The sequence below is a fragment of the Monodon monoceros genome, unplaced genomic scaffold (assembly GCF_005190385.1).
Source record: "Monodon monoceros isolate NGI ecotype Baffin Bay Population unplaced genomic scaffold, NGI_Narwhal_1 Super_Scaffold_21, whole genome shotgun sequence".
Taxonomy (NCBI): Eukaryota; Metazoa; Chordata; class Mammalia; order Artiodactyla; family Monodontidae; genus Monodon; species Monodon monoceros.
Genome location: NW_021703778.1, coordinates 135,084,476 through 135,099,691, shown reverse-complemented (window position 1 = coordinate 135,099,691; position 15,216 = coordinate 135,084,476).

The window sequence follows — 15,216 nt, the reverse complement described above, 5'->3', positions numbered from 1 at the left end:
TCTTTGCACAGCACATGATTTGATACTAATCTATGCCAAGATTTTCTTCCACAATCACAAATTAGCCGAAACTGGCCACAGGAATTCCTCCCTTACTGCCAAAAAGCTTTCTTCTCAGGCTTAACACTTTCCAATCTAAACATGAAGACTCATCCCAGGTGTGAAAAGCTGAGAGAAGGAAAAAGGGGGAAGGAGGGGAAGGGAACAAGCAATTGAAGAACGTCTTAGGCCAGACACTATCCTGGGCTACCAGGCCAGAGACTGCTGGCTGCCCCCAATATCTATTCTCTCCTTCTTCCTTAGAAGTAGAACCACCAATCACTAAGCAAGCAATTGGCCACCTCAGAAAAAAGACGGCATGTCTCAGCACCCTCAACAACCTGATGAGGCCATACAATGAAGGGCGGGCTGGCCAAGGAGATGCAGGTGCAAATGTTACAGGCAACTTTGAGATTGTATTGAGGATGATGATGCAACAAGACAGAAGGAGCCTGAATCCTTAATGATGCAGAAGCCAGGACAATGACCCCTAACTAAACTACCTGTGGACTTGGCTCAGGCAAGGGAGAAATAAACTTCTAACTTGTTTAAGACACTGTAATTTGGGGGTTTCTTTCACTTGTAGCTGAATTTAGGAGACAGCAAACTTATTTAATCCATACACTACTTCTATTGGGTAGGTATTATCATCACCGTTTTACACAATAGGAAACTGAAGGCTGTATCTGCTCGGCCCCTCATGAGCAAGAGAATCCCATACGTGAAAAAGAAAGCCTGGGGGCGTGAGAAGCAAGCAGCACCTCTTGGTGCAAGACATAGACAAGGGCACTCACTAGATCGTCACAGAAGGTTTTACATAGAATTTTGAGGCTTAATACCCAAACCAAGGTTTAATTAAAGTACGTGATTTTATACTAAAAAGGAAACACGCCCCAGTTCTGAATGCATCACATACTAGTCGTTGACACACCAAATCGCTGCTCCTGCTACAGCAACTAACACCTTTACACTTAGGTTAAACCGCAACATAATTTTCAAGTCTTGCTCTACAGTTTCACGCCACCCCCATAAGTCTCTCCGTGGCCCTAGCACAGTGACAGGTATAACTAAGGTCATCAAAAAAGCCATTCAGAGGAACTAATATGGGGGCTCCCCTGCTGGCGCAGTGGTTGAGAGTCCACCTGCCGATGCAGGGGACATGGGTTCGTGCCCCGGTCCGGGAAGATCCCACATGCCGCGGAGCGGCTAGGCCCGTGAGCCATGGCCGCTGAGCCTGCGCGTCCGGAGCCTGTGCTCCGCAACGGGAGAGGCCACAACAGTGAGAGGCCCGTGTACTGCAAAAAAAAAAAAAAAAAAAGTAGAAGTTCTTGTCCAACCATCCTTGTGGGGCGTCTGTCTGTGTCTCTCACACAGGTCATTCAAGTTAATGGGGAAGAAAGAACAGGCGGCCCAAGTCTGAGGTTATAAATAATAGAAAATAAAAGATCATCATCTCCAGCGGGGGGGATAGATGAGAGGATGGAAGGGCAAGATGGGGTGGGGATGGGCAGGGGCAGAGCAGGAACCCCCCACCCCTGCTGGACCCTGGCCCTGCCCACTTTGGGGCCCTTTCCATTCAAGGTGCTTGGCAGGAATTCCCCAACTCCCCCAGAGGGAAAGGGGAATGGGGGGCTGGGACTGGTCTGAGCTGCTGGGGGAAGAGACATAGATCACTCCTCCCTCCACTCAGGGAGGTCTCAGGTCTCAGCCAGGACAATCTTCAGTTCCCTGGGGTGGGGGGTGGGTGGGAGGGGAGCTGTTGGGAGGGATGAGATTGAACTTGGCTAAGTCAGGAGACAGTCGGGGTCACTGAGAGGTGGGGAGGCAGTGGGGAGGGGGGCTGCTGGATCACAACTGAGCGAGGATGGAGGGAAGCAGAGCAGCTAGTATTTTACTGAAGCTAAGACCTGAAACCAGGCCTGTCTCTTCCAAAGTCCTTTCTCATAACCACTCTACTATTACCAACTCTTTCATCTCACTTCCAATAGGACATGTGCTTTGAGGTTGTCGCCCCACAGGTGAGATACTGTTATCTCTCCCCTGCTGAGTCCCCATGTAACTAATAACTTGCAGAGTAGCTGGTTTGAGTTAGACAATGTTAAGACAGAAGAGGCCAAGCAAAATGCTTCTTCTGTGGCTCTGAGCCCCTTATTCTAATCAACAAAGCTGCCAGGGCTCAGAGAAGCAGCTCACAACCTAAGGTGACACTGCTCAATATGTAACACAGACAGCTAAGGAGAGAACTGAGAATGAACATACAAACAGGGCAGACATGAAATTAAGTATTGACACTGCCTACAGAGCAAAGGTTATGAATACAATCCACACAGAAGCTTCCTGGTAGCAAGTATGGAGCTAGGAAAATGGTCCCCCTCACTTCTTCTGATTAATTACAGATGGCTTCTCAGAGGAGAATTTCAGGTGCTGTCAGAAAGAGGACGTTGCTAGTGACCTTTGCAATAAAGAGCGATGATGTTGGGCCTGATTAAAGAGCAAAGTGACACCTTGTGCACAAGAAGATGCTAAGAGAGCCCACTGCTACAGGAACATGAGTCATGCAATAAGGATAAAGCGAAACAGGAGCATTTGTTTGGTCCAACAACAAGTTTTCAAATGCTTACTGTGTCTGGCTCTGTGATGGATGCTGAGGGAACAAAGATGAATAAGTTCATGTGTATTCTCCAGAGGGAGACAAAAAACACAGATTTAGCTATCACGTGTTAACTACCAAGCTGGAAGTGAGCACAGAGGGCTGAGGGAACCCAGAGAAGGTGCTCCTAAGTCAGCCTGGAGGTCTGAGGAGAGTTTACTGGAAACAAGCCTGAGACTGGTTAGCTGTCTAACCTAGCCATTGATAGCAGGAAGTCTGCAGACTGTAGAGGTTCAAATCCTAGCTCTATCAATCCCTGCTCTGTAGATGAGGCAGATAACTTAGCTGGGGCTTCAATTTCTTCATCTGTAAAAATGGAAATAAGAATAGTACTATTTTGTGAGGATGTTCTTCTAAGTTTTTCTGGCACCTGCAGTAACCAGTCAATAAAAGTTCCTGGTTGTACTGCTAAATAGAACAATGAACATTCACTCAACAAATAAGTGAATTATTCAACAATCTGGGGGTGGTGGGGAATCAAGAGGAAGTCTGTCTTGAATGTCAAACGTCTACAATGCCTATGGGACACGCAAGTAAAGGTTTCTAGTTGGCAATTATATATGCAAGTCGAGGGACAAATCTGGTGCTGGAGGTATAAATTTGAGAATCATCCGGTACTTGAAGTCATGAGAATGGATGAGATCATCTAAGGAGAGAGAGAGGACAGAGATGAAGGTTATGAACAAGTTCAGAATAGCTCAAACTTTTAGAATTCAGGAGGGGAAGGGGAGCCAGCAAAGGAAAGTAGGGAGATAGGAGGAAAATCCGATGTATGGGAACCAAATGAATAAAGGGAGGGATCAGCATCAGCAAAGACACAGGGGTATGAAACAGCAATGTGTGTATGCAAGGAGGGGGAGAAATTACTGTAAGTTTAGTACTATCTGAGCATAAACTGAGAGTCAAGGGGAAGATAAAAACTGAGATAAAAGTAAAGCCAGACCCTGTACGTCTTTGGGTGATTAAGAGGCTCGAAGGAGTTTTAATCAGGACAGAGTTCTAGCCAGGTGTGCATACTAGAAGACTTATTCTCATAGCTATGTGGATGATGTCTCTGGGAGGCAGAATAATGCCCCCCAAAGATGTCTATGTCCTCATCCCTGGAACCTGTGAATATGTTAGGTTGTGTGGCAAAGGGGCATCAAGGTTGCAGGTGGAATTAAGGTTGCTAATCAGATGACCTTAAAACAGAGATTATCCTGGATTATCTAGATGGGTTTAATGTAATCACACGGGTCCTTAAAAGTAGAAGAGGGAATCAGAAGAGAGAACCACAGAAAGGGTAGCTTGAGAAGAACTCAACTGTCTGTTGTTGGCTTGACGATGGAGGAAGTGGACCATGAGCCAAGGAATGTGGGCTGCCTCTAAAGGCTGCAAAGGGCAGGGAAATTCTCCCCTAAAGCCTCCAGAAAGAAACTCAATGAGATACATTTCAGACTTCTGAACCACAGTACTAAAGGATAATAAAAATCTGTGTACATTTAAGCCACCAAGTTTGTGGTAATTTTTTACAAAAGTGAGAAAAACTAATATAGTGTCCTTGAGAAGTAAAAAGATTGGAATCAGGTCAGACAAGAAATAAAAGGAATCCAAATTGGAAAGGAAGAAGTAAAACAGTCACTGTTTGCAGATGACATGATACTGTACATAGAAAATCCTAGAGACACTACCAGAAAACTACTAGAGCTCATCAATGAATTCAGGATTCATTAAGTTGCAGGATACATTAACATATAGAAATGTGCTGCATTTCTATACACTAACAATGAACTATCAGAAAGGGAAATTAAGGAAACAATTCCATTTACCATTGCATCAAAAAGAATAAAATACCTAGGAATAAACCTACATAAGAAGGTGAAAGACCTGTACTCGGAAAACTATAAGACACTGATGAAAGAAATTAAAGATGACACAAACAGATGCAAAGATATACCATGTTCATGGATTGGAAGAATATAGTTAAAATGACCATATTACCCAAGGCAATCTACAGATTCAATGCAATCTCTAACAAAATACCAAAGGATTTTTTCACAGAACTAGAACAAATAATTTTAAAATTTGTATGGAAACACAGAAGACCCCCAATAGCCAAAACAATATTGAAAAAGAAGAACAGAGCTGGAGGAATCATGCTCCCTGACTTCAGACTATCCTACAAAGCTAGTCATCAAAACAGTATGGTAGTGGCACAAAAACAGACACATGGATAATGGAACAGAATAGACAGCACAAAAATAAACCCACACACTTATGGTCAATTAGTCTATGAGAAAGAAGGCAAGAATATACAATGGAGAAAAGACAGTCTCTTCAATAAGTGGTACTGGGAAAACTGGACAGCTACATCTGAAAGCATGAAATTAGAACATCTTCTAACACCATACACAAAAATAAACTCAAAATGGATTAATGACCTAATTGTAAGATTGGAAATCATAAAACTCCTAGAATAAAACAGAGGCAAAACACCTTTTGACATAAATCACAGCAATATTTTCTGGACCTGTATCCTAAAGCAAAAGAAATAGAAGCAAAAATAAACAAATGGGACCAATTAAACTTAAAAGCTTTTGCACACCAAAGGAAAACATCAACAAAGAAAACAGACAACCTGCTGAATGGGAGAAAATATTTCAAATGACGTGACTGATAAGGGGTTAATTGCCAAAATATATAAACAGCTCAAATAACTCAACATCAAACAACCCAATTAAAAAATGGGCAGAAGACGTGAATACATATTTTTGCAAAGAAGACATACAGATGGCCAACAGGCACATGAAAAGATGCTTAAAGTTGTTAATCATCAGAGAAATGCAAATTAAAACCACAATGAGATATCACCTCACACCTGTCAGAATGGCTATCATCAAAAAGAACACAAAGAACAAATGTTGGCGAGGATGTGGAGAAAAGGGAGCCCTCATACATTGTTGGTGGGAATGTAAATTGGTGCAGCCACTGTGGAAAACAGCATGGAGCTTTCTCAGAAAACTGAAAATAGAACTACCATATGACCCAGCAATTCTGCTCCTGGGTATATATCTGAAATAAACAAAATCACTGTAAAGATATGAAAGCAACCTAAGTGTCCACCAACAGAGGAATGGAAAAAGAAGATGTGGTATATATATATACATAGTGGAATACTACTTATACATTAAAAAAGAAAAAAGAATGAAATTTTTTTTTTTTTTTTTTTTTTTGCGATACGCGGGCCTCTCACTGCTGTGGCCTCTCCCGTTGCGAAGCACAGGCTCAGCGGCCATGGCTCACGGGCCCAGCCTCTCCGCGGCACGTGGGATCTTCCCGGACCGGGACGCGAACCCGTGTCCCCTGCATCGGCAGGCGGACTCTCAACCACTGCGCCACCAGGGAAGCCCAAAAGAATGAAATTTTGCCATTTGCAACAACATGGATGGACTTGGAGGGTATTATGCTAAGTGAAACAAGTCAGACAAAGACAAATGCTGTATGATATCATTTACATATAGAATCTAAAAATTACAACAAACAAGTGAAAATAACAAAAAAGAAAGAGACTCACAGATATAGAGAACAAACTAGTGGTTACCAGTGGGGAAAGGGATGCAGGGAGGAGCAAGATAGGGGTAGGATATTAAGAGGTACAAACTACTACATATAAAATCAATAAGCTACAAGGATATATTGTACAGCACCGAGAACAGAGTCAATATTTTATAACTTTAAATGGATTATAACCTTTAAAAATTGTGAATCACTACATTGTACACCTGTAAATTATTTTTAAAAGACTGGAATGAGAAAAAACAACGAGGAGGCTGTTGCATTAGTGCAGAGGAGAGATGATGAAGGTCTGTCTTAGGAAAATGGAAACAGGGTAGGAAAAGAAAGTGGTGCTTCTCTGAGCATCCACTGTTTACCTGTTCTTGTGATTATCGACATAGTTCTATTAAATGGACAGGGAGGTCTCTTCATGCAACAAGGAAATGTGTATTTCAGCAAAGTTAAGATATATCCCCTTTGAAGAAAAACCTATGCAATAAGCTGAATTGGAAACTACTGCCAAGGGAAGGTTAAAATAGTGGTCACCCACTGTCATCTGAACCTTTAAGACTGCACACCAGGATCTGCATTTTCTTCTATGCCTCCTCCCCAAATGTTGAGTTTGGTTTTTTATTATTTCTAAAAGTTAGGAAAATGTTTTTATAACTCTTGATCCTCTCCTTTACATTTCTCTGACACCTAGAAATGCCTTGCCTGCATGCTTGCAATACGAATAATTTTCTCTCTCAGGAGCTACCTTCTGCTTCTGTTTTTTTACACAAGAAATTCATATTCATATTAGAAAAATTAGAACACAAACAAGCAAAATTTTTAAAAAGGTAAATCATTCTAATCCTACCCCCTGAGATAATCATTTTTTGCATTTTCAGAGGTATCTTTGAGAATGTTTTATTAATATTTATACATATTCATGTATTTGGGAGAAAAAAAAGGAACCATACTCTTCTAAAATGTCATGCTTTTCTTGCCGGGCAATATATTATGAATCTTTCCAAGAATATAAACAAACATTTAAAATACAATTCTTAAAGGCTACTAGATATTTCAATATAAGAATATAGCATAATTTATTTACTCCATCTCCTTATCACTGGACACTTGGTTTGGTTTTTCCTTTACCTTGCATCTTCTGTGTTCCCCCCCACCCCCCGTCTTCATCCTCTTTTCATCCAGATGTTCTTGGACACCACCACCAGTTACCTTTAGGTTAGCCTTAGCTGCAGTACATGGTTCCTACTCCCATGATTGTTCTGGGTGGCTGCTGTATCTTCCCCATCTGACTGACTACTCAGATCTCCCAGACCTATCTTACCAGCATGACACTGGCTAATACAGAGACAAAAGTGTGCTTAAGGCAGAACAACAAACTCTACCTTTGTCAATAATATTAATAGTGGTTTATGATATATATATCAGTCAGAAAATCCCTCAGTGCCAAAAGTTTACGAAAACTAAAAAGTTCCCTACTTTATTATTGCTTATGATATATAGTTCTATATTTGTTTATAATTAGGAAAGCCTTGCTATGTAGTAGTCCTGACTCTTCTTTGCAAGTGACAAAAAAGCCAACTCAAGTAGCTTTAAGCCAAAGAACAGGCTGTCACACGTAAATTAAAATCCGACATGATCAGACAGTATCAGGAAGCAGCTCTTCCTGACCTCTTGGCTCTGCTGTCAGTTGTGCGGGCTTCACTTTCAGGTTGGGAGGGGTTCCCCTTAAGGTGGCTGCAGCACTTCCAGGTTTCTATCATTATAGCTCCAAGTCCAGTAGAAGATTGCTTCCTTCCTCAATATCTCAAAAAAAAAAAAAAAAAAAACCTCTTGGAACTGGCTCTGATTGGACCATTAGGGTCATGTTCTTGTTCCTGTGGCCCAGAGGATGGATACATTCATTGACTTAATTAGAGCTGGGCCACAGACCTCCCATACTACGTGCTAAGCATAGTTAAAGACATCAGGTACAATTACCAGAAGAGGGAAATGAATGCTGTGTAATTGATACAGTAGACATCCATGCAAGGATGGAACGCTCTAGGACAGTGACCTTCACTTCTAGGATCAGAAACCCCTCTGAGGATCTAATATAAGCTCTGCATGGAGGAAAATGAACAAAAGCACACACAAACACACAACATTTGGCATACAAGGCAGTTGTGGACTGGAAATGTATTTCCTTCACACAAGCAGCCTTACAAAGAGTTTCTCGCTCATTTTTCATGCAAAAATTAATGGGTATTTCCTGAACAACGATGGAAATAAATCCAAATTTCCCCTCCCCACAGAAAATCTGCTCAAAGGTAAATTTCAACAAAAGCTTGAAGGTTTTTGACTTAAATACGAAGTTGAAAGCATGAGATGGTTCTGAAATAGAATGCAAGTCATCTTTAATATTTAAGCAACTTTCATTTTGACAGCAACTAGTCCTGAGGAAAATGACTCGTAAAGACACATAGCAGTCAAGAATCAAAGCCCCCATCTTTCACCTTGACAGACAGACAGGCTCGTATCAAGGAACACAAGAATGCTCCAAGATTTGGGTTGAATTCAAGTTGCACCATTTCCTTTGTCCTCAAATCCATGAGATCATCTTTGGCAAAGACTGTATCATTGATGCACTGATGTCAGCAGGGAGAGGATTAATAATCCATGCTTTAATACAAAGGTCTTCCAAGTAGAAGCAACCTTCAAACAAATTCTGCAGTGTTTCCAGAGAGAAGCCTGCAGATCTCTGCCCACAGAAAGATCAAATGACAAGGTATAGTCACACTAGACTCCAGCACACAGGAGAAATTTTTCCAGCCACGGAATTAACATAGATAACTGCTTCCTTTATAGTGGCAGTCTCATCAAAACCATCATCTATCATGGCAAGTTAGGAAATAAAACATATGCCTAATTCATATATATAAATATATATATATATGTGTGTGTATATGTATACACACATATTCGAAAAGGAAGCCAATAAAGAACTAGCTCCTCCCTGCCAAATGGTTCCAAGTGGGTTTTTTATTTCTCTCAAAATAGTTCAAATGTGTGCCTATGGTTCAATCAGGTGCTTCCAAATTTTGATGTTTAGGGCTTCCCTGGTGGCGCAGTGGTTGAGAGTCCGCCTGCCGATGCAGGGGACACAGGTTCGTGCCCCGGTCTGGGAAGATCCCACATGCCGCGGAGCGGCTGGTCCCGTGCGCCATGGCCGCTGAGCCTGCGCGTCCGGAGCCTGTGCTCCGCAACGGAAGAGGCCACAACATGAGAGGCCCGCGTACCGCAAAAAAAAAAAAAATTTGATGTTTAGAAGCTCAAAGAATTTCTGGCAATAGGGAATTTCATAGTGTGATCCCATTCCATGGCTATGTATCATATATATAAACATATAATACATACATATACACATATATATACGCATTTAAAAAAATCTATTTTCTTAGAATATAAGTTCCATGAGAAAAGGGTCTCTGTTCTCCTCACTGCTGCATCTCTCTTGACTAGACATCTAAAGTCATGTTCATCCATCAGATTTATCATGAAAAAGGCTGACATTTTGTTCACCATCTGACTGTCCTTGACACCCTATTTATAAAATTTAGAACATGACAGGAAAAGAGGGGTATTATTTAACATCTCCCCAAAACCACAAATGTATGAAGAAAAACTAAGCAGGTGAAGGCACAGAAAGTGACAGAAGTAAAGGGGTTTTTCTTCTAAACTAAGTGATGAGGGGCTCCTAATAAGGAGAAGAGCGGGAAGAAGTGAGGTTGGGCTGGATCATGTATGGCTTTCTGGGCCATGGTGAGAATTTGGATCTGATTTTAGATACGAATGAAAGCCAGTAGAGGGTTTTGAACGTAACAAGGCCTGATTTAGAGCTCAAGAGGCTCATTTTGCTGCAGTCTGGAGATTAGGCTAGAAGGAACAAGGGAGAAAGAAGGGAGATTAGTTAGGAGCCTCCCTCAGCAGGTTGAGATGGATAGTGGTGGCCTGTACCTAGGCTAACCACGGTGGAGGCTGATAATTTTTGAAGGTAGAGTCAAGCCAACAGGTGTGGCTGACAGATTGGACATAGGGTGTGAAGAGAATGGAACAGTCAAGGATAATTGCAAGGTCTGGGCCTCAGCAAACAGATGGCACCACTTCACACAACTGGGGGATGCTTTAGGAGGAATAGGTGGTGAGGAGGAATCAAAAGTCTGTCTTAGGGGCTTCCCTGGTGGCGCAGTGGTTGAGAGTCCACCTGCCGATGCCGGGGACACGGGTTCGTGCCCCAGTCCGGGAGGATCCCACATGCCGCAGAGCGGCTGGGCCCGTGAGCCGTGGCCACTGAGCCTGTGCGTCCAGACCCTGTGCTCCGCAACGGGAGAGGCCACAACAGTGAGAGGCCCGCGTACCGCAAAAAAAAAAAAAAAAAAAAAAAAAAGTCTGTCTTAGACATGTTCAGTCAGAGATGCCTACCGGACACCCAAGTGAAGATGTCACTTGGACAGATGAGTCTGGATTTCAAGTCAAGACTGAAAATAAAAATGGAGAGTCCTAAGAGTATACTAAAATAGCATGTAGGGACTGAACAGGATTTCTTCACACAGAAAGCATGATTCAGCAACAACATAACATGTGGAGCTCTTGCTTCACCAAAACAGCAAGAATAGACGTGTTTCATCTGGCTACAGAGGCCATGATTTTCCTTCCAGTTGGAGTGTTGCCTGGCTAAGAAACTTTCCTTGGACCTAGGCTTCAGAAGTCCTAAGGCTCCTCCAACCCTGAAGTGATATAAAAAATTACTACAGAGAGATTAATGCTCTCCCAGACTGAACAAATTATAACTCCCTGTATCATTTCAAAGATGTCAACAACTTTTAAAATTTCCATGAAGGACTCCCCAAATAAGAAAAACAGGTGAGGTTATCATGAAACATCCCAGTAATATCAACCATTTGCATGCTAAAGAGATGTGACCTAACTGACTTCTCTAAAACCTGCTTCAAAATATTAGATGTGCCAGTAAATCTGGAGCTTCTCCAATTCTGTATGGCTCCTTTTCCTTGACACTGCAATAAAAAAGTCTGTAGCCAAGGCTGTTGTGTTGAGCAAAGCCAAGTTTTGGCCTCATCCCCTGAAGAAGAGCCATTTGCCTGGTGTATTTTCAACATGCACAGATATAAGGTCTTTCCTTTAGCTTTACTGTCTCCAAGTTTTCCAGCCAAAAAGAAAAAAAAAAATGTCATGCCACAGAAAGAAGGATGATCTTATTTTCTTCTCTATCATTTTCAGTTGAAGCTAAACCCACAGTCCAGTGGGTTTAAGTCCAGTGTCCATAATCATAACAGAAGGGTATATTTTCTTTAATTTCTGTCAACAGGAAATTATTTAATTTCAAAACACAGAAATGGCAATAATTGTGTATTACCTAACAGTATACATCAGCTCTCCATGCCACCCTACTCTTAATGTATTATATAACATTTTTTTTTTTAAGGGCAATCTTAAAAGGTTTAAGAAGAATTTTTTTTTTTTTTTTTTTTTTTTTGGCAGTACACGGGCCTCTCACTGTTGTGGCCCCTCCCGTTGCGGAGCACAGGCTCCGGACACGCAGGCTCAGCGGCCATGGCTCACGGGCCCAGCCGCTCCGCGGCATGTGGGATCTTCCCGGACCGGGGCACGAACCCGTGTCCCCTGCATCGGCAGGCGGACTCTCAACTACTGCGCCACCAGGGAAGCCCAAGAAGAAATAATTTTAAAAAAAATTGGGGGGCCATCCCACCAATCTCTTCAAGGCCGTAGACTTAGTCTTTGCAGTCTAAAGTGTAAAATAAGTCCTCATGCTTTCATGGTTACAAACCGTATTCCCAGAACCCATCATTCATTCATTCCCTCATCCTTTCAACAAATATTTGGTGAGCATATACCATATGCTGAGCACTAAGGCTCTGGGGATACTGCAGCGAGCCAGGCAAAATCCCTACACTCATGAGATCACTGTCTAGTGGTAGAAACAGACAAACTAGTAAACAAATATTTATTATATTTTAAGATAGTGACAAGCACTAAGAAGAAAAATATAGTGAGGTAAGGAGATAGACTTGCGCTGTTTACAGGGTAGGGGTGGGGAGTGGGAGAGGATTTTGAAAGGATGTCACATTTGAGCCAAGATCTGGATGAAATGAGGCAGGACCAAGACTCCAGATTCCCCAGTAGAATTCATGACTCCCTACTTCAACACTTCTACTGCACTTTATATCTCCAGTCATTTGACAAATATTTCTCGAGTGCCTATCACATCCCAGGCACTGTTCCCAGAGCTCTATTGTAGCCTTAGTTTATCCTATTTCTATCTGTCCCTCCCTACGAAGAAATTACAGTGGGGAGGACTAGGTCTCTGTAACTCCTTTAGTGCTTTGTGTTCGGGACAATAGAGTATCTGACGGAGAGATGAAGAAATGGATAAACGGATACATAACCCGAAACTCAAGTACTTCTCAGATTCAACACTGTTCTTTTCCTTGCTGCTCCCCCAAGTCAATGTTCATCTTTCTTCAGAAGAAAGCCAAGGTTACACAGGCTCCTCCTAGAGAACTCAGCATAATAAATGAGGTTAGGCCTACTGGGAAATAAAGGATTCGAGTAAAAGGAAATCTTTGATTAAAAATGTAGTTCATTATTCAACACTCTTTGCTAGACAGCAAATATAAAGGCCATAAGCCTTGTCTTAATTCAATAATTAACAGAGGTCCCCAAACACAGGGTAATACAAGCTGACTCTTTTGAAATCATACCCAACAAGTGACTCACCGGTCAAAATTACACACAACATCACACCTGTGTGTGATGCTGTCAGTATGACAACAGTATTCAGATGTCAAAAACAAAATGAGTTTAGTAATCCTATCCAATCCTCCAATTTTAAAGAAGCCTACACATTTCTCTTTTTTTATGCTTAATTCTATGTTTCTCAGTGCTTAGAGAAACCTGTTCAAATTAGAGGTAAGTCTGATAAATCCTCAGTTTCCCAGGATGTACCTAGAGAAGTAATACCAAATATTAACTGCTTGCTCAAAATTAGTTATAAAATACCATTAAAGCCTGAAGACATGCCACTTCCATCACTATACTGAAAATATACATGACATTAATAAATTTGCACTTGAATTTTTGCCAGCATCCCTCATAAGGTATGTACCAAATGTCTTCCCAACAATTTCCTGCCTCTACAATCATTTGGTAAATTGTAGCAATAATACACTTGTTTCCCCCTAACGGCACTTTTTGGGCAATGCAGATAATATTCCTCATGTAAACCCCTGTTTCTGTTGTTTTAAAGATCAAACAGCCTTTCACCTGAGAAGCACAGAATGGCTGGTTTCCCTGGCAACATAATTTGCTTCCAGTTCAATGGAATATCGAGTTCTTTTTCATGGGTTCACTGCACCAATCCTAGCTTAGAGAGGCCCACTTCCTTTGCAAAGCACTATAAAAAAAAAAAGTCTGTTGCTAAGGTGTTTTGCTATGGTTAAATGAACCTCTTAAATATTGATTTTAATGCTTTCAATGTTTTAAGCTGCTCTGCTTTCCTCTTTTTCTTAAACACATAGGACACATATCCTCTGAGTCTCTTGTTTATTTGCTGTGGCTCTTTCATTTCAAGGCTGCAAATCCACTGGCATCTCCTTCTGTAGATGTTTCAAGTGAAAACAACAATCGTTTGACTGAATGAGGATGGGCTTGGGAGAGCACCTGATTTTCCAACTCTGGTGTGAACAACCTAGAACTATAACAATGTGAATGCCCCTCTACACTGCCCAAACCTTGACTTCTAGACCTAAGGTACTTAAACGTACATTTATGGGGCTTGAGTCTGGATTAAAGGTAATGGCCTTGAACCATTCTGGCAAATGTCTGGTTCTGAGAGCAGCTCTTCAAACCTGGTTAGGTTCTAGTGTGTGGCCAGTCCTTCAAAATCCAACCTCTGCATCCATTTCAGGGGCATCTAGTTACCCAGTTGGAATTCCTGTGAAATGTTTGTCCAACAGGACAAAGGAAATCTGTCTAAGGGAATACCTTACAAATTTTATTCAGAAAAGTTCAGATAGGTCAATTAAAAGTGCTGCCCACATAGTTAGTAAATAGGCAAGAAACTAATCAATAACAAAATTCCAGTGAAACAGCATGCTGTTGCCAAAGGACAAGCAGCAGCTCAGGGTATGACAATGAAATACAGAAAACAAACACAGGAAAACAGCTTCTGAAAAGTGGTGGAAAGCTATCTAATACTCCACATGGGGGTTTACTACCTCATCTCACCAAAGCTAACTTCAAGTTTCAGACTATACTTAAAGACAGTGGACATTTTATAGAAAGTGTTAAGATAATACAGTATCATACTGGAAAAAAATAATATAGAATTGGAGTGCCTGTATTTATATGGATATACAGGATAACAAGGAGAAACAGAAATAGATATCATAACGGAAATACAGTTGTCATATTTGGGGCAGAAATTTCCTGTTCTTTAAGATTGAACTTTAAATGAAAACAAACAGAACCTGAAGACTAATTGTATAAAAATCACTGTGTCAAAAAGAAACAAGGGCTTCCCTGGTGGTGCAGTGGTTGAGAGTCCGCCTGCCGATGCAGGGGACACGGGTTCATGCCCCGGTCCGGGAAGATCCCACATGCCGCGGAGGGGCCGGGCCCGTGAGCCATGGCCGCTGAGCCTGCGCGTCCGGAGCCTGTGCTCCGCAACGGGAGAGGCCACAACAGTGAGAGGCCCACGTACCGCAAAAAAAAAAAAAAAAAAAAAGAAACAAAACCAGAGTTCAGCATGGAGTGTGGAAATGGACAAGGCGCATCAGAGAATGGTGCAGAGGCAGCTACGAAGTAAAAGAGACCTAAGTATGGACAAGACCAAGGACATGGCTAAATCCTGCCTTAGCCATTCTTGATTAAAGGCTCCATAAATATTCAGTAAAAAAAAAAAAAAC